Consider the following 27423-nt stretch of genomic DNA (forward strand, 5'->3'; position numbering starts at 1 on the left):
TAATATAGCTAGTAACATTAATAAGGCTATAGTAGAGAGACATAAGACATACACACTTTGAAAACAACAAAGAAAGGAGAAATTAGAATAATGATAAACATAACTAGTTTTAATCTGGCCACAATAAGACATCAAGTCAAAGGGGAGCCAGCTGGAGAAGTCAAATTCTGGAGGGATCAAGTAGAGAGAAAGAGGGAAAATGTTTTATTTTTATTTACAAAGTTATACTTCATCAAATTGTTATAGGTCATAGCAAAAGAGGAAAGTTTTTCTGGAAGAAAATTAAAATCTAGTAATATTTCAGAAAAAAATGTCTCAAATTATGTCATATTTATTAGTTCATCCATGTAATTAATTCCTGTTGATCTGGATGAAATGATCAGTTTTTCCATTAGAGTTTTATAATTTCTTACCCCATTCAGTGGTATGACCTAAAATTCATCAGAAACATATATTTTCAAAAAGTTTTTTTTAATGAATCGTCTTCAGAATAAAATGACTGTCTATAAATGACAAAAATTTAAAATGATGTAAGATCTTATTACAAAGTAATTGACAAGAAACTTATTTCTACAACATACATTTTTAAGATAATAACTAGAATTGTGACTAATAACATTCTGCCAGAACATACTGGATTTTTAGGAATTTCATGTAAATTTTGGAATATCTGTGTTAATAACTTTTACCCATACAGTAGAACCCAAGAAGGTTCTACCACCATTTGTTTGACAATATTTATTATATAATCTAACACACCAAATAAAACTAGTTTAATACCACTCTGTGGGATGTTTTAGGGGCTGCTTAAAGCATCCCAAAGTTAGCTAGCAGTCAAAAGTACTTCATTTAAAATTTGACTTGGGGAAGTTTATCAAAGATATAAAAAAGCTTTAAAAACTTTATAACTTGGTCAAATAGGATCACAGCTCATGTGAAACAATACTTATTCATTTAACCAAAATGACAATAAATTTTTTATGACAAATACAAAAAGTTGCAACAGATTAAGGAGGTAAAGAAATTTTAAAAAGAGGAAAAGAAATTTTACAATCTGTTATTAAAAGTAGTTCAATACTCTAAGAAAATTTTATTTTCTTATCACAGGAGAGAAAATCAAATTCTAGTTTTATGACAGCTCCTTTTAATATTAAAAGTTATATACTCAATTACATTTTATTTTAATCAGTCTTGATGATGTATAAAACTCTTTTCTCAGGGTTCTTTTTTCACAAATCTTCTATAGCTTTCTTTTTACTTTTAGATTTTGTTCCATTATTTTTCTTTCTTTCTCTCTTTCAAGGACAAAATCACTTTCTTTATCCCTAATAAAATGCATTTCCATTCTTTATGCTCTTTTATTTCAAACTGAAAACACACATCCTAATGCCTTGCACACTGAAATGTTGCAGTAAGTTTTAATTACATGTACTTCAATTTTAACCCTTAAAAACCTTTATCTCTAGTGTAAATTCAAGAAGCAAGTAATTTTGAACTGTTTGTCACACAAACATTTTCTGATTGGCAAACTATGAACATATTTCATAGCCTCGAGAATCACACATTTTCTCATAGCATACTTTCTTTCTTCAGTGTGGTATAAAATGTTTAGCTAATAAACTCAAACTTTTTTAAGTTTTTCTCTCATAAGAAGACAAAAGTAGGTAAACTTAGACCTGTTTAGCAATCAGTGTTTAAGTACTTTATTTTATTTGAAATGATCTAAATATTTAGTGAATTTCCATGATTTAACTTAATTTAACAAAGTTCTAAAGTTTTGAGGTACGAAGCAGTCTGGAAAATCCATTTTAGATAGACATACACAAAGCACAATTACTCCCAAAAAATTCACCTGAAAACTCTTATCTCATAAACTCTATTTTATAACTTATGAAAATATCATGGAAACTATTTTTTCTTGCTGACAAACTCTGCAAAAGAAATAACATGAACTTACTGACTTTCAGTGAACTAAGAACATGGCATCCAGTCCCATCATTTTGAGTCAAATAGAAGGGGGAAAAGTGGAAGCTGTAGCAGATTTTATTTTCTTGGGCTCCTTTGTTGGCAAAGTAATGTCTCTGCTTTTCAATATGCTATCTAGGTTGGTCATAACTTTCGTTCCAAGGAGTAAGCATCTTTTAATTTCATGGCTGCAGTCACCATCTGTAGTGATTTTGGAGCCCAGAAAAATAAAGTCTGACACTGTTTCCACTGTTTCCCCATCTATTTCCCATGAAGTGTCCAGTTCTAACTGTTACTTTTTGACCTGCATACAAATTTCTCAAGAGGCAGGTAGGTGGCGTGGTATTCCCATCTCTTTCAGAATTTTCCACAGTTTATTGTGATCCACATAGTCAAAGGCTTTGGCATAGTCATTAAAGCAGAAATAGATGTTTTTCTGGAACTCTCTTGCTTTTTTGATGATCCAGCAGATGTTTGCAATTTGGTCTCTGGTTCCTCTGCCTTTTCTAAAACCAGCTTGAACAACTGGAAGTTCACGGTTCATGTATTGCTGAACCCTGGCTTGGAGAATTTTGAGCATTACTTTACTAGCGTGTGAGATGAGTGCAATTGTGCGGTAGTTTGAGCATTCTTTGGCATTGCCTTTCTTTGGGATTGGAATGAAAACTGACCTTTTCCAGTCCTGTGGCCACTGCTGAGTTTTTCAAATTTGCTGACATATTGAGTGCAGTACTTTCAGAGCATCATCTTTCAGGATTTGAAATAGCTCAACTGGAATTCCATCACCTCCACTAGCTTTGTTCATAGTGATGCTTTCTAAGGCCCACTTGACTTCACATTCCAGGATGTCTGGCTCTAGGTCAGTGATCACACCATTGTGATTATCTGGGTCATGAAGATCTTTTTGTACGGTTCTTCTGTGTATTCTTGCCACCTCTTCCTAATATCTTCTGCTTCTGTTAGATCCATATCATTTCTGTCCTTTATTGAGCCCATCTTTGCATGAAATGTTCCCTTGGTATCTCTAATTTTCTTGAAGAGATCTCTAGTCTTTCCCATTCTGTTGTTTTCCTCTATTTATTTGCATTGATCACTAAGGAAGGCTTTCTTATCTCTTCTTGCTATTCTTTGGAACTCTGCATTCAGATGCTTATATCTTTCCTTTTCTCCTTTGCTTTTCACTTCTCTTCTTTTCATAGCTATTTGTAAGGCCTCCCCAGACAGCCATTTTGCTTTTTTGCTTTTCTTTTCCATGGGGATGGTCTTGATCCCCGTCTCCTGTACAATGTCACAAACCTCCATCCATAGTTCATCAGGCACTCTATATCAGATCTAGTCCCTTAAATCTATTTCTCACTTCCACTGTATAATCATAAGGGATTTGATTTAGGTTATATCTGAATGGTCTAGTGGTTTTCTCTACTTTCTTCAATTTAAGTCTGAATTTGGCAATAAGGAGCTCATGATCTGAGCCACAGTCAGCTCCTGGTCTTGTTTTTGTTGACATTATAGAACTTCTCCATCTTTGGCTGCAAAGAATATAATCAATCTGATTTCGGTGTTGACCATCTGGTGATGTCCATGTATAGAGTCTTCTCTTGTGTTGTTGGAAGAGGGTGTTTGTTATGACCAGTGCATTTTCTTGGCAAAACTCTATTAGTCTTTGCCCTGCTTCATTCCGTATTCCAAGGCCAAATTTGCCTGTTACTCCAGGTGTTTCTTGACTTCCTACTTTTGCATTCCAGTTCCCTATAATGAAAAGGACATCTTTTTTGGGTGTTAGTTCTAAAAGGTCTTGTAGGTCTTCATAGAGCTGTTCAACTTCAGCTTCTTCAGTGTTACTGGTTGGGGCATAGACTTGGATTACTGTGATATTGAATGGTTTGCTTGGAAATGAACAGAGATGATTCTGGAGGGCCTAGAGGAGCTATTCCACGTTCAAGGTCAGAAGGGGTGGCGGTGAGGAGATACCCCTGGTCCAAGGTAAGGAGCAGCGGCTTCACTTTGCTGTAGCAGCCGTGAAGAGATACCCCACGCCCAAGATAAGAGAAACCCAAGTAAGATGGTAGGTGTTGCAAGAGGGCATCAGAGGGCAAACACACTGAAACCATACTCACAAAAAACTGGTCAATCTAATCACACTAGGACCACAGTCTTTTCTAACTCAATGAAACTACGCCATGCCCATGGGACCACCCAAGACGGGCAGGTCATGGTGGAGAAGGCTGACAGAATATGGTCTACTGGAGAAGGGAATGGCATACCACTTCAGAATTCTTGCCTTCAGAACCCCATGAACAGTATGAAAAGGCAAAATGATAGGATACTGAAAGAGGAACTCCCCAGTTCAATAGGTACCCAATATGCTACTGGAGATCAGTGGAGAAATAACTCCAGAAAGAATGAAGGGATGGAGCCAAAGCAAAAACAATACCCAGTTGTGGGTGTGACTGGTGATAGAAGCAAGGTCCGATGCTGTAAAGAGCAATATTGCATAGGAACCTGGAATGTCAGGTCCATGAATCAAGGCAAATTGGAAGTGGTCAAACAAGAGATGGCAAGAGTGAATGCTGACATTCTAGGAATCAGCGAACTAAAATGGACTGGAATGGGTGAATTTACCTCAGATGACCACTATATCTACTACTGTGGGAAGGAATCCCTCAGAAGAAATGGAGTAGCCATCTGGTCAACAAAAGAGTCCGAAATGCAGTACTTGGATGCAATCTCAAAAACGACAGAATGATCTCTGTTCGTTTCCAAGGCAAACCATTCAATATCACAGTATAATGTATGCTGCTGCTGCTGCTGCTGCTGCTAAGTCGCTTCAGTCATGTCTGACTCTGTATGACCCCATAGACGGCAGCCCACCAGGCTCCTCCATCCCTGGGATTCTCCAGGCAAGAACACTGGAGTGGGTTGCCATTTCCTTCTCCAATGCATGAAAGTGAAAAGTGAAAGTGAAGTCGCTCAGTCGTGTCTGACCCTCAGCGACCCCATGGACTGCAGCCTTTCAGGCTCCTCCGTCCATGGGATTTTCAAGGCAAGAGTACTGGAGTGGGGTGCCATTGCCTTCTCCGAGTATAATGTATACATAAACATAAAAACAAACATAACTAGAGATCTTATGGCTTCATTTCAAAACTTAATCATGAATCAAGTATTACACTATAAGTTTACTAGCTCATAAATAACAGAATAGTAATATTTATTTGCTCAGATGACTAAAGCATTTTATTATTTATAGAAAAGACTTTTAAGATTTGTATTCATCCTTGATAAATTCTTAAGGAGTCTAAATTAGCTTCTGGGTGAGGGAGCCTTTCCAGTAGTTTGAGTTTCAAAAAAACCTCTCCCCATAATTGAACAACTAAGCACACACACACACATACACACACACACACATACACACTTTCCCCCACACTTTTTTTTTTTTTTTGGTTTCAGTTTCTACTTGAATGAGCTAATTAGGCTCAGACTCAGGTCATTGTGGGCTGCATTTATATTTCTGATTTGTAGAAATTTGCAAGAAAAAGATTGTTGCATTTATTTCTTCAAAGAACTAGTCTGCTGCCTAAACTATATTAAAACATTGCTTTTATCATATATATCTTTAATTCACTTTTTATTAGCCTCTGAAATTAGGCCCACGTTTTTACTTTATATTGAGTGGGCTCAGGTAAGCCTATTCTTCATATGTTTAATTAGTATTGCCTGAAGGGCAGATATATATGCCCTATTGTATAATGCCATGAAGGGGAAACATTCCCCAGTGAGATATAATATCTATCCCACAATAAAATTGGACAAAATAAATCTGACCATCTTATATAAAGCCCATTTAAATATATCAATTATTATAAACTTTCATCTCAGTTCTACAAACTCTGATACTTTTAACTTTAGTCTCAATTAGGACCTCATCAACAAGCCTAGGTCTTACAAGGAGTCCCAGAAACTTTCCTTTATAAAGGCTATGGTATCCCAGTGACAGTTTGAGCCCAGGGACTCAGACCTTTTAAACTTGATTAATTGACTTAACCATTGCCCCAAGCAATTATTTGGTCAAGTATCTCAGTGTAATTTTCTTCCAATCTTTTATACAAATATATATAAATATATATTTATATAGAGATTTATATAAATATATATACATTTATATAATGTATATACATAAGTGAAAATTATACATTTATAAATACATATATTTTATATATAAATTTTATAAAATGTATAAAATTCTTGCATTTCATATGTAAATATATGTGTGTGTGTATATATGTATTTTTTTGACTCACATATAAATCTTTAATATCAATTCCTCTTTTCTGCAATAGTTTGCTACTTGTGAACCCCAAAAATACCAATAGAAATAAAGATAGAATAAAGCCAAAAACTACTTTTTGTTGTTGGTTTTGTTTTTATATTTGTGTGTGTGTGTGTGTGTATGTATGTGTGTATATATATATATATATATACTGAGATAAATAGGATGGATGTGTTTGGGGCACTTTAAGTTGGGGATCAGAGAGGGTCTCTTTGCCCCATCTGATCTTAGATATCTTGTGTCAAAATCTTTGTTTTAATCCATTAATATTCATTTTATTTTTCCCATTTGTTAATAATCATCTAAGCTTTCTATCCTTTTAGCATGAGTCCCTTTAAAATTTCCACCTTCTTGGGAAGAAGTCTCTGGACTTTCCCTCAGCTTCATCTTATTTCCCTGTTAATTAATCTAATGTTTCATTAGCATCTGTGGGACTCACTGAAGGAAAGCTGAGACCACAAATAAGCGTTTGGAAACTCTGTGTTTGTTTTTAAGTAAGGGAGTTCTTAGGTTAGACATTATATATTTTTTATCCACCTTCTAACTTTTTTCTAATATAGGTACCAGTAAGATAGTAATAATAAGTCAGTCATGTCCGACTCTTTGCAACCCCATGGATTGTTAAGCTATCTTAACCTTTGTTGCATCTGTCTGTTCAATGAAGGACTTTTCTTTCTTAGACTATATTTAGGAGAACAAACATATAATGAGAGAACTCTAAAATTTCACAAGTTTAGAGCTTTCTCCAGTGTAAAGGATCCATCACCATTTTTGAGTAGTAGTTTCATAGAGACCCAAAATGACAGGATGCAACAGGTCTCCACAAGAGTGCAAGAACGTAGCCTTCAAAAGATCTAGAAAATGTCCTAAAAACAGTCTAAGAAAGGAAAGTCCTTCATTGGACAGACAGATGCAACAAAGGTTAAGATGACAAAAGATTCTTATGAACTGAGACCCCCTACAAAAAATTCTCTGGGAGTTGGCATGATCAGAAAAAGACTGCTTAGAAATCCAGGCTATTTAACTGGCTGTCAAATGCACACCATACGTGTACCTTCCTGATGGCACACCAAGCTTTCAAAACACTGGAAAAAAACGAATCAAGAAGTTCAGGTAGAATATTCACATTTCAAAGACACAGGGAGAGAAATTCAAGTTGCCTTTAGAAGGGCATTTGTTCCTTTAAAGTCAGACTTCTGTACAAATGTTTTATCAGACTGGCTTTTTTATCTGCACATGCAAAAAAAAAAAATTTGGAATGTCAAAGAATCCCATTTTGGCCATTTTTACAGCAAAATTTCCTTTCAGTTCAGTTCAGTCGCTCAGTCATGTCTGACTCTTTGCAATACCATGAATCACAGCACACCAGGCCTCCCTGTCCATCACCATCTCCTGGAGTTCACTCAAACTCACGTCCATCGAGTCAGTGATGCCATCCAGCCATCTCATCCTCTGTCATCCCCTTTTCCTCCTGCCCCCAATCCCTCTCAGCATCAGAGTCTTTTCCAATGAGTCAACTCTTCGCATGAGGTGGCCAAAGTACTGGAGTTTCAGCTTTAGCATCATTCCTTCCAAAGAACACCCAGGGCTGATCTCCTTCAGAATGGACTGGTTGGATCTCCTTGCAGTCCAAGGGACTTGCAAGAGTCTTCTCCAACAACACAGTTCAAAAAGTGAGTTCAGTTCAGTTCAGTCGCTCAGTCATGACCAACTCCTTGCGAACCACAGCATGCCAGGCCTCCCTGTGCATCACCAACTCCGAGAGTCCACCCAAACCCATGTCCATCGAGTTGGTGATGCCATCCAACCATCTCATCCTCTGTCGTCCCCTTCTCCTCTTGCCCTCAATCTTTCTCAGCATCAGGGTCTTTTCATCAGCTCTTTACATCAGGTGGCCAAAGTACTGGAGTTTCAGCTTCAACATCAGTCCTTCCAATGAACACCCAGGACTGATCTCCTTTAGGATGGACTGGTTGGATCTCCTTGAAGTCCAAGGGACTCTCAAGAGTCTTCTCCAACACCACAGTTCAAAAGCATCAATTCTTCAATGCTCAGCTTCCTTTGTAGTCCAACTCTCACATCCATACATGACTACTGGAAAACCATAGCCTTGACTAGATGGACCTTTGTTGGCAAAGTAATGTCTCTGCTTTTGAATATGCTGTCTAGGTTGGTCATAACTTTCCTTCCAAGGAGTAAGCATCTTTTAATTTCATGGCTGCAATCACCATCTGCAGTGGTTTTGGAGCACAGAAAAATAAAGTCAGCCACTGTTTCCACTGTTTCCCCATCTATTCCCCATGAAGTGATGGGACCTGATGCCATGATCTTCGTTTTCTTAATGTTGAGCTTTAAGCCAACTTTTTCACTCTCCTCTTTCACTTTCATCAAGAGGCTCTTTAGTTCTTCACTTTCTGCCATAAGGGTGGTGTCATCTGTATATCTAAGGTTATTGATATTTCTCCAGGCAAAATAAGTGAGTACTTATAAATTCTCTACCTACATAATAAAATCTTACCACTGTCTTTTAACTGAGGACAACCCAGGCACCTCTTCTTGAAACTAAGTTCAAGAAAATATGGACTTGTTAAACTCCAGCAAGGAGTTTAACATACCAAACAAAACTTAGACCATCCACCAATAATGGGAAATTGAAGACCCGGAAGAGACTTATCTAAATTCAACTGGACTTTCCTAGGAGGCAAGTGGGCACAAGGGGCCTCTGCTGGTATGAAGGCTCTAAAACTTCAGAGTCCAGGCAAAGGAGAGAAGTCTGTTCTGGTTGCCTCTTGTTGATCATCAAAACTGTTGACTGAGGAAAATGCAGACTTAAAAGTTGCAAGTTATATTTTATTCAGAGGCTTTATTGAGGACTGCAGGCTGGGAGACCACTCTCAGATAACTCTGAGGAACTGCTCCAAAGAAGTAAGAAAGGATTTAGGATATATATGCCTTTTTGCTGAAAAAGAAAAAAAAAAAAGTCAAACAAAAGATTATTTCTCATCACAAAAAATAGACACCTCAAGGTAATGATTTTAGTACTTTTCTATGTATGGGAAGATGCAAGAGTCTGGGCTCATGGAAATTATTCCTTAGATATGTAGGTGGCACAGTCATAAAGGATCCACTCGCCAATTCAGGAGGTGCAAGAAACACAGGTTCAATCCCTGGATCAGGAAGATCCCCTGGAGAAGGAAATGGATACCCACTCTAGTATACTTGCCTGGAGAACCCCATGGACAGAGGAGCCTGGTGGTCTACCGTCCATGGGGTCACAAAGAGTTGGACACGACTGAAATTCCTAGGCACATTCACGCACGCATCTTAATCATCTATGGTAGGTATCCTTTTTTTTTTTTTTCCTCCACACTGAATTGTCCTAAGACTGCAGTAGCTGATGGCTTCAGGGTAGGCAAGATTTTCTATTTACTGGGATGGCAGGCAACAATTTTTTTTTGTCCACAATTAACAAAATATAAGGATTGAATTAGACTTTGGCTTGTGAAAACAGCAGCAATGTAGCAAGATCAAGTAGAATACAAAATGGGCTGTAGGCTCAGTCATCCACCCCGCAATAGCTGACAGAAGCAGCATGGAACACCAGCATGACTCCCTGAACAGTAAGCGGCTACCTTTGCCGTGTGGTTTGAGACAAGTTGCTCTTAATAGAAAATAGCGTTGTAAACTCACCAAGTAGTATTGATTTAGTGATGCCTATTAACGTTGTTCTGTTTGTTGGTCATATTCCTGCACTTCCAATTACTCCCTAAGTACTGCAAAAGCAACTCTGTTGGAAAGCTCCATAAGAATACAACATTGCCTTCAATTGGTTTTAATATGTAAACGTGCCACAATTTAAATATTTTGCCTGCACAGATACTTTTTCCTCTTTATTACAAATAATTTAGCTCACAAAATTATCTGAACAGTAACGCACAAATAAGTGAGCATTACTGTTTGCTGGTTGAAGAGATAAGCAGTTAAACATCTAGAGGTGAAGTGGAAGACAATTAACATCCCAGCCCACTCAATTATCATACAATGCCCACTTCTTGGGGAATTAGAGCTATTACAATCTGCTACTATGAATAAATGAGTATTTTAGCTCTCAGAGGGTAATGCAATAGTCTTGAAAATAATCTTTTTATGAGATTGTGGCTTTATCAGTTATAGTTTAGAGTCAGGATAAACACTGATTATGTATCGCGGTATAATGACTGCTGGAGGGTGCTTGTGTTTGGGTTTTCAATGTTATTAATTTTGCAATTCTGTTCTTCTTGTCTGATAGTCTTTGTGAAATCAGCCTTGGCAAAGAGACTCCAGCTCACTTTTAATACTATCTTCCTTAGTGACTTTTAGCACAAAAAAATGAAGTTGTAGAAAAGGAAATATTATCTAAAGGACTTGTGGTACAATGTTTTTCAATGTAAATGGATGCCTGGGACACTGTGGTCTCTCTGGCACTTAACTGTGCTGAAAACACTCAAGAACAGTGTAGGCATAGCTTCAAAGTGAAAGTAAAACAAAAGAGAACCCTGTCTGTGCGTGTGTGTTCTCTGCTCATGCTATGTAGAGAAGCGTTTTGTTTGTTTGCAGTGGTTAACAAAAATCTTTTTCCTGGGACATTTTGACCTAGTTCTTTGAATCTTTAACATCTGAGTTGCTGATACCCTCTGCAGCTGCCAGAGTTCAGAGGTTTTTTCCCCTTCATTTGACCAGCAGACAAAAGCAAAGCTAAAGACATGATAGCTTTAGAGAAGACAAACTACATCAGAAAGCCTTAGAGGGCCCCCAGTAGTGCACCATATGTGAATCAAGTGGGCCAGCCATTGCATCAGCTGTGAACATATTGTACCAACTGGGAATGAAAATAAAGCACTCAACCACCAACTGTTATAATCTGTAAATAGTCAAACTAATTCCTGTGGGCTCCAAAAATACATGCAAGGATACTCGTCAGGACCCCATTGTCCTGTTCACAGGTAAAGTGGCTTATTTGTTTGTCAGAAAACAAGTAGAGCTAGAAAGATTGAATACAAAACGAAAATTCCATGTGGTTTATAAAACTCCAGGGATTTCGGAAACTGTATCCAAAGATTACAAACTGAGGATAATGAAAGGGTTGTGAATTTCGAAGCAACTTTTCAACACGCAAATATCCCAAGCCTAAAATTCCCTACAGTCAAAAACTGGCAATGAACCCTAGAAAATGTATAGATAAAGCTCTGGAGGATTTAGTTTGCATCTGGTAAGTGCTCACCTACCTTCTAGTTGCCTCCCATTTAATAACATATGTTAGGAACAGATGGATAGAGTATTCCTGGGTGGACTCATTCTCTTCAGTATTAGTAGAAATGAAAAACTGGACTCTGAATATTTAGAGGCAGAAATAAACAAAGCCCCAGGAAAAAATTAGATGATACATATGCAATCTATAGCATCGTTTTAACACATTTATTTAATCTCGAAGCTTGTGCTTCATCCAACAAGATATAGGAAGAATAATCAAATGTTTGAAAAGCACACATACATTTATTTTTACTTAAGGCAAACAGTCTATATTTAGATCAATTAACACATATATGTGTTAATGTTTAGCTCTAGTTATATTAATATTTAATTTTTAATGATAAATTTCTTAGGAAGCAAGAAAAATCTTTTGTATGAGTTAGAGTTAAATGAGAATGACTTATTTTGATCTCTGAGCACAAAACAGGGAGATTTAGCTCTGCCACTTTCTGGCTGTATGACCTTGATCAAATCCCTAAATGGCTAAAGTCTCTTTATCCTCATCTGTAAATAAAGATGATAACATGCACCCTGCATGGTCAGAGTTCTGGTGGGAAAGATACTGGATGCCATTTAAACTGCAAAGCACACTCCAACATGCATTCATTATGCCTGGCAGCACCCTGGCAATAGAGACATAGCACTCTTCCTCAAGGACTTCTCAGACTAGTGGAGGAAATGACGCATAACTTCATCAATGTAACACCCTGCAGTAAATTAATGTATATACTCGCTTGTAAGTGAAGGAGTATACTATAAAATGGTCTTCCCACGTGATAAAAATTCAGCCTGGAATGCAGAAGATGTGGGCTCAGTCCCTGGGTTAAGAAGATCCCCTGGAGAAGGAAATGGCAACCCACTCCAGTATGCTTGCCTGGAGAATTCCATGGATAGAGGAGCCTGGTGGGCTACAGTCCATGGGGTCTCAAAGAGTCAGACATGATTTAGAGACTGAGCATGGACAGATGAATACTATGACATATACTCATAATGTCACATGGGAGCAGAGCATGAAGTGATGGGAGCAGCAAAGGAAATCTTGGAGAGAGTGACATCTGATTTGGATGGTAAAGAAACTGTAAAGCCTTAAGCACATAATGCTTATGTCCCATAAAGCACATGTCCCACTAAAATAGATTTTATGAGTGCTGAGGAAACACAATATACAAATAGATACTAATAGTACTATAAATATAAAGCATTACTATAAATAATAAGTATATAAATTTGTTTATAGTATAAATTACAATAATGTTAATGGAATATATATTCCAATTAAGTTGCAGATTGTCAGAATGAATGAAAATATAAAACCTAACTAAATACTGTCAAAAGGAAATGCATTTAGAATATAAAGACATAGATAGTTGAAAGGAAAAGGGTCAGAAAAAGATATGCCATGCAAATAGTAACCCTAAAATAGCTGAAATGGCTATATAAATATCAGAAGAAATAAGACTTAAAAATGAAGAATAGTATATGTTGGAGAGGAAAATTTTTCCTCTCCTTTCCTAAATTCTTCTGACTGACCTAAGAATTACATGGACATGAAACAGATTAACAAGAGAAAGATCTTGTTAAAGATCAAAAATTTAATTTTGTACGTACCAGAAACCATGAAAATGATGCTCAGAGAAGGACCCAAAGAGGGGAACTTTTGTATCTTTTTACATAAAAAACAACAAATTTGTGAGAAGTTGAGAGGGCAAAGGGACTTGAGATTAGGTGCTTAATTAGTAAACAATTTAAGGAAACTGTGACCTTGGGTAGTAAACTAGTAAAGAAGTAACAAGGTTTGTTTATTTATATAGGCTTCTAAGCCATGAAGCCTGTCTCTGGTGATGAATCCTCTCAATAGTCTCATGGTGCAGTGAGGGTACTCTTCATGCAGGAGATTTATTTCCTCCATTCAAGGAGACAAAGGAGGGTCAAGGTGTCCTTGTATTGGCTGCTATTTAAGTGACTTTGATTCAAAATAATCGATACACCATTGAGGCATATTTTAGGGTAGCCTTCTCTGGGCCCCAACACAGACATAATGATTACTTCAAAATGATAAAGTATGAATTTATTGAGAGGATGTACAATCATAAATCAAAATAAATGAATCAAAAATTGACAGCTTTAAAGAGAAAAATAGAAAATGCCAATATAATTGAAGATTTTAACATTTTCTATTGACAATTAATTGTACAACTAAACAAAAATTTAATAAAGCCATAAATGATCTGAAAAATACTTATCTACCACCCTGATTTATTTGATATTTATATAACACTGTAGATTACAACTGGAAAATGCAGATAATTTTCAATTACACATGGTGTGTGTGTATTCATGTAATATTGATCATGGTGCTTTATGGAAAAAAATAGATGTTTTAGATAAACTTCATTCGAATGTGAATTATAGTACTATTGGCAAGATTCAATGTTAATTAGCCAGCAATATTTATTAAATAAAATGTCTTTTAACAGAAACATAAAAATAGAGTTTATTGATTAGCAGGTGAAAATGTGACCAGAGGCTTGCAGGAATCTAGTACTTTATTTCTTCTAGGAGCAATGGCTCAGTATTCACTAATTTAGTGTTTGGAGTGATGTTATAGAACACAATGACCACTTGTAACAAGAATTGACTATATATGAAATAATTAGAAGCACATGAAAGTGTGCTCAATAGCATTTTTCATCAGGGAAAAACAAATAAAATTATAATGAAAAAATTACTGTAGACCAAATCAAAATAACAAAAATTGAAAAGCCTGATATCAAAAATAATGTGATGGAGTGGACAACAAAAATAAGGTGGCTGACGTAACTAGAATTCATGCGTTTTAGTGGTAATATAAAATGATACAATTAAGAAAATTGTACTATCACACACACACACAAAACTCAACATACCTCTACAATAACCTAGAAATTCCACTTCTAGGTAGTTAGTCAAGAGATACAAATCTTCATGTAACAGCTCTATTCATAATGGGCAGAACTTAAAATAAGACAGGTGTTTATAAACTGAATCGATAAATTGCTACATAATTATAGAATGGAATGATACTGAACAATTTGTAAGAAAAAAAATTACTGTTCACACAACTTATAGCATAAGTCTCAAAAATATGGCAAGTGAAAGAAAACTTACACAAAAAATAAAATGTTTATCATTTCATTTATATGAAATTCTAAAACAAGTAAAAGTAACCCATGTTTAGTCACTCAGTGGTGTCCATCTCTTTGAGATCTCTTGGACCGTAGCCCACCAGGCTCCTCTGTCCATGGAATTCTCCAAGCGAGCATACTCGAGCAGGTTGCCATCCCCTCCTTTAGGGTATCTTTCTGACCTAGGATAGAATATGTGTCTCCATGTCTCCTGCACTGCAGGTGGATTCTTCCTGCAAGCCCAAAGCCTGAAGTAATCTATGGTAGGAAAAAATCAGAAGTGCTTCAGGGTGCAGGGGCTAGGGTTGAGTGTGCAGATTTGCAGCTAACATTAGAAAACTTTTGGGGGTTGTTGATATATTCTTTGGAGTGATTTGGCTTTCACAAATGTATACATTTTGTCAAAACAGTGATTTTACACTATATGAAATATACTATTTGTAATTTCATTTAATGTAAATTTTACACCAGAAGAAAAAACTGAAAATGTTGAAATTAATCACATGCACGTTGAAGTATTTTGGAGGACCTGTACTGATGCCTGAAAGTTACTGTGAAATATGTCAAAAAATAAAGTGGATTTATAGACACATGGACTATTACATGAATAGATATGTGACAAGTATACAAAATAAATGTTAATGATAGAATCTAGGTGAAGAATATCACATTCAATTCTTTTACATTTTCTGTGTGCTTAAAATTTTTCGTAATAAAATCCCAAAAATAAATGAGAAGAATAACTTAAAACATGCCAAAATTCATGTCTATGAATAAGCGTTTATCTCTGAAATAGTGGCCCTGAGAATCTACGTTTTACTCCAATTTTATGTCATGTGCTAAATTAAATAAATAAATAATTTGTTCGTGACTCTACTTTTAGTTTTGCCTTCAGGACACAACTTATAAACCAGAGAGGAAAATCAGCATTCTTATCTTTTAGTCACACCTAATATTCTTGATGAAAGTGAAAGTGGAGAGTGAAAAAGTTGGCTTAAAACTCAACATTCAGAAAACGAAGATCATGGCATCCAGTCTCATCACTTCATGGGAAATAGATGGGGAAACAGTGTCAGACTTCATTTTTTGGGCTCCAGAATCACTGCAGATGGTGACTGCACCCATGAAATTAAAAGACGCTTACTCCTTGGAAGGAAAGTTATGACCAACCTAGATAGCATATTCAAAAGCAGAGACATTACTTTGCCAACAAAGGTCCGTCTAGTCAAGGCTATGGTTTTTCCTGTGGTCATGTATGGATGTGAGAGTTGGACTGTGAAGAAGGCTGAGCGCCAAAGAATTGATGCTTTTGAACTGTGGTGTTGGAGAAGACTCTTGAGAGTCCCTTGGACTGCAAGGAGATCCAACCAGTCCATTCTGAAGGAGATCAGCCCTGGGATTTCTTTGGAAGGAATGATGTTAAAGCTGAAACTCCAGTACTTTGGCCATCTCATGCAAAGAGTTGACTCATTGGAGAAGACTCTGATGCTGGGAGGGATCGGGGGCAGGAGGAGAAGGGGACGACAGAGGATGAGATGGCTGGATGGCATCACTGGCTCAATGGACGTGAGTCTGAGTGAACTCTGGGAGTTGGTGATGGACAGGGAGGCCTGGCGTGCTGCAATTCATGGGTTGCAAAGAGTCAGACATGACTGAGCGACTGAATTGAACTGAACTGAATATTCAAATGAAAGTCACTCAGTCATTTGCTACTCTTTGGGACCCCATAGACTACACAGTACATGGAATTGTCTAGGCCAAAATACTGGAGTGGTTAGCCATTCCCTTCTCCAGAGGATCTTCCCAATTCAGGGATTGAACTCAGGTCTCCTGCATTGCAGGCAGATTCTTTACCAACTGAACCATCAGGGAAGCCCAAATATTCTAATTCCATCTTATTACTGAAAAAAAGGGTCCTACTTTTTCTAGACACTTCACTACAGTTAAATTCTGAGTTTTATAAAAGTAAATCCAGACTCAAAAGATAAAATTGTACTGCCACTAAGAATTTTTAGAAACCCTTAAGTTTTTAAGGAAATCTCCAAAGAAAGTCCCCCAAATGTTCTGAACAACACAGCAACATTCAAATGCCTGTGTAAACCCACAGTATAATTCTTTAAAAAGTATGATCCCAATTCCCTCCATTCTTCTTCACTCCCTCCCTTATTTTCTCTCTCTGTCTTTACTGAATAATATTTGAGCATTAGTTTAGGTGCCAATGAAAATATTTTGATACTATTCCAGGCATTGAAGAACTCAGGTGAGTAGAAGAATCAAGCTTTTGAAAAGATAAATTAAAATTAAAATTCAACACAGAGGGGATAAAACATTATGTTTGCATATGTAATTTCTGATATTTGCTAAATATGTATCACAATAGATTCATATCTAGTAAATACATCTCAATCTCTCACCTCCAATATCTATAAGTTTTTTCATATTTTCTCCAACATATTCATAATTTCTCAAGTATTTTATCTATAGCCACTATTTTTTGAAGAGTTAAGACTTGATTTAACATGCCCCTCATTCTTCTCTTCCTTCTGACTACTTCTTACACCTTCCCCATAATTGTCATTGCAATTACTCCATTCTCAGACGTTTTTTAAAATTTTCTCTTCTTTAAATTTCACATTTACTTTATAATACATTTAAATAATTATTTTCTTCATCATGTGACTTACAATTTCCTTTACAAATATACCAGTTAATACCCATAGAGATAATACAAAACAGCAACAACAAAAATAAACAACTATCCATGCACTGGAAATTTTTTGAAAATATTCCGTTAAACAATGAATGTGTTACCAAGAAGAGATTTAGAAGGGAAATTTTAAAAGCAGACAAAGTTTGGAGAAAAACTGGTGACAGCCAGAACTCTACCAATGGCAGGAGACCATGTCATGGAGAAGGATATCTGAGGCTATTGTTGCTCAGCTGCTAAATCGTGTCCCACTCTTTGTGACCCCCATGGACTGCAGCGTACCAGGCTTCCTTGTCCTTCACTGTCTTCCAGAGTTTGCTCAAATTCTTGTCCACTGAGTCAGTGATATTCTCTAACTCTCTCATCTTCTGGCAACCCTCTTCTCATTTTGCCTTCAATCTGTCCCAGCATCAGAGTCTTTTCCAAAGTGTCAGCTCTTCACATGAGCTGGCCAAGCTATTGGAGCTTGAGTTTCAGCATCAGTCTTTCCAATGAATATTCAGGATTGATTTCCTTTAGTATTGACTGGTTTGATCTCCTTACAGTCCAAGGGACTCTCAGTCTTCTCCAGCACCACAATTTAAAAGCATCAATTCTTTGGTGATCAACCTTCTTTAAGGTCCAACGCTCACATATGTACATGACTACTGGAAAACCATAATTTTGACTATACAGACTTTTGTCAGCAAAGTGATGTCTGTTTTTTAATATGTTGTCTAGGTTTGTCATAGTTTTTCCTCCAAGGAGCAAGCATCTTTTAATTTCATGGCTGCACTCACTGTCTGTAGTGATTTTGGAACCCAAGAAAATAAAATCTGTCAGTGCTTCCACTTTTCCCCATTCTATTTGCTCTAAAGTGATGGGACTGGATGCCATGACCTTAGTTTTTTGAATGCTGAGTTTTAAGCCAGCTATTTCACTCTCCTTTCACCCTTATCAAGAGGCTCTTTAGTTTCTCTTCACTTTCTGCAATTAAAATTGTATCATGGGTATCTGAGGTTGTTGATATTTCTTCTGGCAATCTTGATTCCAGCTTGTGATTCATCCAGCCCAGCATTTCACATGATCTACTCCACATATAAGTTAAATAAACAGATGAAAATATAATGACTTGTACTCCTTTCCCTTTTTAGCCAGTCTGTCTTTCTATGTCTGGTTTTAACTGTTGCCTCTTGACCAGTATATAGGATTCTTAGGAGACAGGTAAAGTGGTCTGGTATTCAGTTTTTTGTGATCCACACAGTCAAGGGTTTTAGTGTAGTCAATGAAGCAGAAGTTTTTCTGGAATTCCTTTGCTTTCTATAAGAGCCAAGAAATGTTGGCAATTTGGTCTCTGGTTCCTCTGCCTTTTCTAAACCCAGCTTGTACAGCTGGAAGTTCTCAGTTCACATTCTGCTGAAGCCCAGCTTGAGAGATTTTGAGAATAACCTTGCTAGCATGAGAAATGAGTGCAATTATTCAGTAACATGATCGTGGTTGTCTGGATCCTTAAGACTTTTTTGTATAGTTCTTCTGTGTATTCTTACCACCCCTTCTTAGTGTCTTCTGCTTCTATTAGCTCCTTACCCTTTCTCTCCTTTATCATGTCAATCTTTGCATGAAATACTTCTCTGATATGTTCAATTTTCTTGAAGAGATTTCTAGTCTTTGCCATTCTATTGTTTTCCTATTTCTTTGAATTGAGGTTAAGGTGTTTCCTCTTTGTATAGACATCTGAGACTATGTACAAAAAAATTAAAAATGGAAGCAACCCAAAGAAAAAATAACAGTAACCTATAACTTTACCTCAGAAGTAACCATTGTTAATATTTAGATATATTTGCTTCCATTTTTAATTTTTTTGTACATAGTCTCAGATGTCTATACAAAGAGGAAACACCTTAACCTCAATTCAAAGAAATAGGAAAACAATAGAATGGCAAAGACTAGAAATCTCTTCAAGAAAATTGAACATATCAGAGAAGTATTTCATGCAAAGATTGACATGATAAAGGAGAGAAAGGGTAAGGAGCTAATAGAAGCAGAAGACACTAAGAAGGGGTGGTAAGAATACACAGAAGAACTATACAAAAAAGTCTTAAGGATCCAGACAACCACGATCATGTGATCACTTACCTAGAGGCAGACATCCTGGAATGTGAAATCAAGTGGGCCTTAGGAAGCAAAACTGCAAGCAAACCTAGTGGAGGTGATGAAATTCCAGCTGAGCTTCTTAAAATCCTAAAAGATGATGCTGTTAAAGTGCTGAACTCACTATGTTAGCAAATTTGGAAAACTCAGCAGTGGCACCAGGATTGGAAAAGGTCAGATTTCATTCTAATCCCAAAGAAGGGCAATGCCAAAGAATGTCCAGAATACTGAATAATTGCACTCATTTCTCATGCTAGCAAGGTTATTCTCAAAATCTCTCAAGCTGGGCTTCAGCAGAATGTGAACTGAGAACTTCCAGCTGTACAAGCTGGGTTTAGAAAAGGCAGAGGAACCAGAGACCAAATTGCCAACATTTCTTGGCTCTTATAGAAAGCAAAGGAATTCCAGAAAAACTTCTGCTTCATTGACTACACTAAAACCCTTGACTGTGTGGATCACAAAAAACTGAATACCAGACCACTTTACCTGTCTCCTAAGAATCCTATATACTGGTCAAGAGGCAACAGTTAAAACCAGACATAGAAAGACAGACTGGCTAAAAAGGGAAAGGAGTACAAGTCATTATATTTTCATCTGTTTATTTAACTTATATGTGGAGTAGATCATGTGAAATGCTGGGCTGGATGAATCACAAGCTGGAATCAAGATTGCCAGAAGAAATATCAACAACCTCAGATACCCATGATACAATTTTAATTGCAGAAAGTGAAGAGAAACTAAAGAGCCTCTTGATAAGGGTGAAAGGAGAGTGAAATAGCTGGCTTAAAACTCAGCATTCAAAAAACTAAGGTCATGGCATCCAGTCCCATCACTTTAGAGCAAATAGAATGGGGAAAAGTGGAAGCACTGACAGATTTTATTTTCTTGGGTTCCAAAATCACTACAGACAGTGAGTGCAGCCATGAAATTAAAAGATGCTTGCTCCTTGGAGGAAAAACTATGACAAACCTAGACAACATATTAAAAAACAGACATCACTTTGCTGACAAAAGTCTGTATAGTCAAAATTATGGTTTTCCAGTAGTCATGTACATATGTGAGCGTTGGACCTTAAAGAAGGTTGATCACCAAAGAATTGATGCTTTTAAATTGTGGTGCTGGAGAAGACTGAGAGTCCCTTGGACTGTAAGGAGATCAAACCAGTCAATACTAAAGGAAATCAATCCTGAATATTCATTGGAAAGACTGATGCTGAAACTCAAGCTCCAATAGCTTGGCCAGCTCATGTGAAGAGCTGACACTTTGGAAAAGACTCTGATGCTGGGACAGATTGAAGGCAAAATGAGAAGAGGGTTGCCAGAAGATGAGAGAGTTAGAGAATATCACTGACTCAGTGGACAAGAATTTGAGCAAACTCTGGAAGACAGTGAAGGACAAGGAAGCCTGGTACGCTGCAGTCCATGGGGGTCACAAAGAGTGGGACACGATTTAGCAGCTGAGCAACAATAGCCTCAGATATCCTTCTCCATGACATGGTCTCCTGCCATTGGTAGAGTTCTGGCTGTCACCAGTTTTTCTCCAAACTTTGTCTGCTTTTAAAATTTCCCTTCTAAATCTCTTCTTGGTAACACATTCATTGTTTAACGGAATATTTTCAAAAAATTTCCAGTGCATGGATAGTTGTTTATTTTTGTTGTTGCTGTTTTGTATTATCTCTATGGGTATTAACTGGTATATTTGTAAAGGAAATTGTAAGTCACATGATGAAGAAAATAATTATTTAAATGTATTATAAAGTAAATGTGAAATTTAAAGAAGAGAAAATTTTAAAAAACGTCTGAGAATGGAGTAATTGCAATGACAATTATGGGGAAGGTGTAAGAAGTAGTCAGAAGGAAGAGAAGAATGAGGGGCATGTTAAATCAAGTCTTAACTCTTCAAAAAATAGTGGCTATAGATAAAATACTTGAGAAATTATGAATATGTTGGAGAAAATATGAAAAAACTTATAGATATTGGAGGTGAGAGATTGAGATGTATTTACTAGATATGAATCTATTGTGATACATATTTAGCAAATATCAGAAATTACATATGCAAACATAATGTTTTATCCCCTCTGTGTTGAATTTTAATTTTAATTTATCTTTTCAAAAGCTTGATTCTTCTACTCACCTGAGTTCTTCAATGCCTGGAATAGTATCAAAATATTTTCATTGGCACCTAAACTAATGCTCAAATATTATTCAGTAAAGACAGAGAGAGAAAATAAGGGAGGGAGTGAAGAAGAATGGAGGGAATTGGGATCATACTTTTTAAAGAATTATACTGTGGGTTTACACAGGCATTTGAATGTTGCTGTGTTGTTCAGAACATTTGGGGGACTTTCTTTGGAGATTTCCTTAAAAACTTAAGGGTTTCTAAAAATTCTTAGTGGCAGTACAATTTTATCTTTTGAGTCTGGATTTACTTTTATAAAACTCAGAATTTAACTGTAGTGAAGTGTCTAGAAAAAGTAGGACCCTTTTTTCAGTAATAAGATGGAATTAGAATATTTGGGCTTCCCTGATGGTTCAGTTGGTAAAGAATCTGCCTGCAATGCAGGAGACCTGAGTTCAATCCCTGAATTGGGAAGATCCTCTGGAGAAGGGAATGGCTAACCACTCCAGTATTTTGGCCTAGACAATTCCATGTACTGTGTAGTCTATGGGGTCCCAAAGAGTAGCAAATGACTGAGTGACTTTCATTTGAATATTCAGTTCAGTTCAATTCAGTCGCTCAGTCATGTCTGACTCTTTGCAACCCATGAATTGCAGCACGCCAGGCCTCCCTGTCCATCACCAACTCCCAGAGTTCACTCAGACTCACGTCCATTGAGCCAGTGATGCCATCCAGCCATCTCATCCTCTGTCGTCCCCTTCTCCTCCTGCCCCCGATCCCTCCCAGCATCAGAGTCTTCTCCAATGAGTCAACTCTTTGCATGAGATGGCCAAAGTACTGGAGTTTCAGCTTTAACATCATTCCTTCCAAAGAAATCCCAGGGCTGATCTCCTTCAGAATGGACTGGTTGGATCTCCTTGCAGTCCAAGGGACTCTCAAGAGTCTTCTCCAACACCACAGTTCAAAAGCATCAATTCTTTGGCGCTCAGCCTTCTTCACAGTCCAACTCTCACATCCATACATGACCACAGGAAAAACCATAGCCTTGACTAGACGGACCTTTGTTGGCAAAGTAATGTCTCTGCTTTTGAATATGCTATCTAGGTTGGTCATAACTTTCCTTCCAAGGAGTAAGCGTCTTTTAATTTCATGGGTGCAGTCACCATCTGCAGTGATTCTGGAGCCCAAAAAATGAAGTCTGACACTGTTTCCCCATCTATTTCCCATGAAGTGATGAGACTGGATGCCATGATCTTCGTTTTCTGAATGTTGAGTTTTAAGCCAACTTTTTCACTCTCCACTTTCACTTTCATCAAGAATATTAGGTGTGACTAAAAGATAAGAATGCTGATTTTCCTCTCTGGTTTATAAGTTGTGTCCTGAAGGCAAAACTAAAAGTAGAGTCACGAACAAATTATTTATTTATTTAATTTAGCACATGACATAAAATTGGAGTAAAACGTAGATTCTCAGGGCCACTATTTCAGAGATAAACGCTTATTCATAGACATGAATTTTGGCATGTTTTAAGTTATTCTTCTCATTTATTTTTGGGATTTTATTACGAAAAATTTTAAGCACACAGAAAATGTAAAAGAATTGAATGTGATATTCTTCACCTAGATTCTATCATTAACATTTATTTTGTATACTTGTCACATATCTATTCATGTAATAGTCCATGTGTCTATAAATCCACTTTATTTTTTGACATATTTCACAGTAACTTTCAGGCATCAGTACAGGTCCTCCAAAATACTTCAACGTGCATGTGATTAATTTCAACATTTTCAGTTTTTTCTTCTGGTGTAAAATTTACATTAAATGAAATTACAAATAGTATATTTCATATAGTGTAAAATCACTGTTTTGACAAAATGTATACATTTGTGAAAGCCAAATCACTCCAAAGAATATATCAACAACCCCCAAAAGTTTTCTAATGTTAGCTGCAAATCTGCACACTCAACCCTAGCCCCTGCACCCTGAAGCACTTCTGATTTTTTCCTACCATAGATTACTTCAGGCTTTGGGCTTGCAGGAAGAATCCACCTGCAGTGCAGGAGACATGGAGACACATATTCTATCCTAGGTCAGAAAGATACCCTAAAGGAGGGGATGGCAACCTGCTCGAGTATGCTCGCTTGGAGAATTCCATGGACAGAGGAGCCTGGTGGGCTACGGTCCAAGAGATCTCAAAGAGATGGACACCACTGAGTGACTAAACATGGGTTACTTTTACTTGTTTTAGAATTTCATATAAATGAAATGATAAACATTTTATTTTTTGTGTAAGTTTTCTTTCACTTGCCATATTTTTGAGACTTATGCTATAAGTTGTGTGAACAGTAATTTTTTTTCTTACAAATTGTTCAGTATCATTCCATTCTATAATTATGTAGCAATTTATCGATTCAGTTTATAAACACCTGTCTTATTTTAAGTTCTGCCCATTATGAATAGAGCTGTTACATGAAGATTTGTATCTCTTGACTAACTACCTAGAAGTGGAATTTCTAGGTTATTGTAGAGGTATGTTGAGTTTTGTGTGTGTGTGTGATAGTACAATTTTCTTAATTGTATCATTTTATATTACCACTAAAACGCATGAATTCTAGTTACGTCAGCCACCTTAAGAGAAGAAATACAAGGAGGAAGGGAGACAGGAAAAGAGGAAGGAAGGAAGGAAAGCAAGAGGGAAAGGAAGAAGGAAGGAAAGAAGGAGAGTGGGATAGTAGGAGAAAAGAAAGATCTAAATATTTTAACTGACACAGTGAAAATGAAGATGGAGTGAAGGAATTATTAAACATGTAGCTTCAATAGGATTTAGTAACCTTTTGCATGGAAGTACAAAGAGAGAAATTTTAATGAGACTATTGGTCCATGTGTTTTTGCCATTTTAGCCTCTCGGGAAGACAGAAAAAGTGGCCATTTATGAAGAAGATAAGAGAACAGACAAGTTAATCATGCTGAGTTTGATGTACCTGTGCAATGACCAGGTGGAGCCTTCCACAAGTGGAACTAATGTGGAACTAATGTTGGAACTAATGTTCTAACATTAATGAAGTAACATTGATGTTACAAAAGTGAGAATTATCAGACATACCTGCAACTCTAACTCTGGATGAGATTTTCTAGGAAGGCTGTTTAGAGAAATGACTCCTAGTACCCTGATTTTGGGCTTCTCTGGTGGCTCAGTTGGTAAAGAATCTGCCTGCAATACAGGAGACCAGGATTTGATCACTGGGTCAGGAAGATCCCCTGAAGAAGGAAATGGCAACCCACTCCAGTATGCTTGCTGGGAAATCACATGGACAGAAGAGCCTGGAGAGCTACATCCATGGCGTAGTGAAAAGTCAGACATGACTGAGAGACTAACACTTTCGTTTTCATACCCAAGGAGAAATATAAAGCGACTACAATCTTGTCAAACCAAACTAATATGATATGACCCAGTATACGTCTCGAATCATAATGTTTGTGCTTAACTTGACCTATTATTTGGGCTTTCCAGGTGTCTCAGAGGTAAAGAATCCTCCTGCCAATGCAGGAGACATGAGTTTGATCCCTGGGTCAGGAAGATCCCCTGGAGAAGGAAATGGCAACCAACTCCAGTATTCTTGCTGGGAAATCCATGGACAGAGAAAGCTTGTGGGGCTACACTCCACGGGGTGACAAGAGTTGGACACAGCTAAACATGCAGCTACCTATTATTAGCTTCTGACTTCAGGCATAAAGAGCCTGTTTTTGCCTCAGTTGTCTTATCTATAAATGATAAAACAATGGTGCCTAATATGCATCATTCTTGAGATTTAGTGAGTTAATACATGCAGATCACTTAGAACTTTTCCTTTCCTATAGATATGATCTCTGGTGGCCTCCACTTGCAGTGGCTTGGAGCAGGGCTTGGCTTCCCAGCCAGAGATGAGGCTGGTCACAGCAGTGGAAGCACAAGATCCTAGCCACCAGACCACTGGTCAGTGAACAAAGGCCCTGACCATTCAGCTTTGTGAAAAAGAATTTCCACAAAAACAGAAAGTAAAGAAGCAAAGTATTTATTAAGAGGAAAAAGAGTACAGTACATGTGAATAGACACACAGGCAGACTCAGAGGGACAGTCCCTGAGATGTGCCCTCATGCAGTTTAAAATCACTTATATGGGGCATTTCTCCCAGTTTTCCTTTGGCCAATCATTTGTATTGGTTGGTTCACAGTCTGTATTTGATATATTTCAGGATCTTTCCATGTTTTCACAGGCATCTCTTAGTCAAGATGAATTCTTGACTAATTCTTGAAGAGGCATATGGATAGAGCATCCTTTGACATTCCTCCCCCTTTGAACTCCAAGGAGCTGTTCTGCACATATATGGCCAGGGAGGTCTCCTGGATTCAGGAATGAGAAATATGTAGTCTGGGCAGAGTCTGCAGACTTAAAATTAAGTCTCCTCCCTTAATTTTCCTGCTATTCTGGGCTTGGAGTTTCAGTCCACAGGGAATGAATCTCCAATTTCTTTACCCTGGAGGGGGGCCCATCTACCTCCTGTCTTAGAAGCACTTAAGTATTATGACTAAATTCTGTTTAACCTGAAGCAGACCATTTACTTTCTCCCATGAGGTAACTCATACACAATTCAAGAGTAGTTAAGAGGCTGATAAATCTCCAGGAGCCTACCCATGGAACCAAGTTAAATGTTCTTAATGTAGAGGAAGGAGAAAACAAGGCCAAGAAGGGAACCAATGGAATCCCATAGAAACCCCAAATTACTTAAATAAGCAGAAAAATGAAGACGATGCTCTTGGATGATGATTTCCTTTGGTTTTATCCGTATACCTCTATAGAGTTTATTGTTGCCTAAACATGTCAACTTGTTGCAGAAACCAGTACTCGAGAAACCAAGCACCATGCTCGGAGAGTTGGAGAACTCAGGTTTATTACTCCAGCAGGCCCAGAGGAGTTAACCTCCAAGCTCTGAGCCCAGAACAAAGGGCTTACAGAGCCTTTATACATGGACAGGCATGATTAAGCAGGTTTGCGGGTTTGCAAGGGCTAGGGTGATTGCAAAGAGCAGCATAAGGGTGAGTGAGATAAGCTCCAGTTTCTAGTATTTTGAGTCCCCACTTTCTGAGACCTACATGATCTAGACTTTGCAAGGAGCAAGTTGAGTTACAGAGGCAGAAGGAGAAGGAGGTAAAATTTTAACTTTTCCTCCTATTCCCCCATCTTGATGCTTCTATCCCTCATTGTAGATAGAACATCATCTTATGTTTTATTAGGACATTCAGAGCTCCCCATCGTTTCAGTTCAGTTTAGTTCAGTCATTCAGTCATGTCCAGCTTTTTGTGACCCCATGGATTGCAACACGTCAGGCCTCCCTGTCCATCACCAACTCCTGGAGCCTACTCAAACTCATGTCCATTGAGTCAGTGATGCCATCCAACCATCTCATCCTCTGTCGTCCCCTTCTCCTCCCACCTTCAATCTTCCCCAGCCAGCATCAGGGTCTTTCAAATGAGTCAGTTGTTCTCATCAGGTGGCCAAAGTGTTGGAGTTTCAGCCTCAGCATCAGTCCTTCCAATGAATACTCAGGACTGATTTCCTTTAGGATGGACTGGTTATATCTCCTTGCAGTTCAAGGGACTCTCAAGAGTCTTCTTCAACATCACAGTTCAAAAGCATCAGTTCTTCAGAGCTCAGCTTTCTTTATAGTCCAACTGTCACA

General features: G+C 37.5%; 1 pseudogene; it reads left to right on the top strand.

Moving 5' to 3' along the window:
* The first annotated feature begins 4330 nt into the window (after window positions 1-4330).
* Window positions 4331-27423, top strand: part of LOC133244247 (craniofacial development protein 2-like) — a 175334-nt pseudogene continuing 152241 nt past the window's right edge.

Source organism: Bos javanicus, chromosome 3 (genome assembly GCF_032452875.1).
Source record: "Bos javanicus breed banteng chromosome 3, ARS-OSU_banteng_1.0, whole genome shotgun sequence".
NCBI classification, from domain to species: domain Eukaryota; kingdom Metazoa; phylum Chordata; class Mammalia; order Artiodactyla; family Bovidae; genus Bos; species Bos javanicus.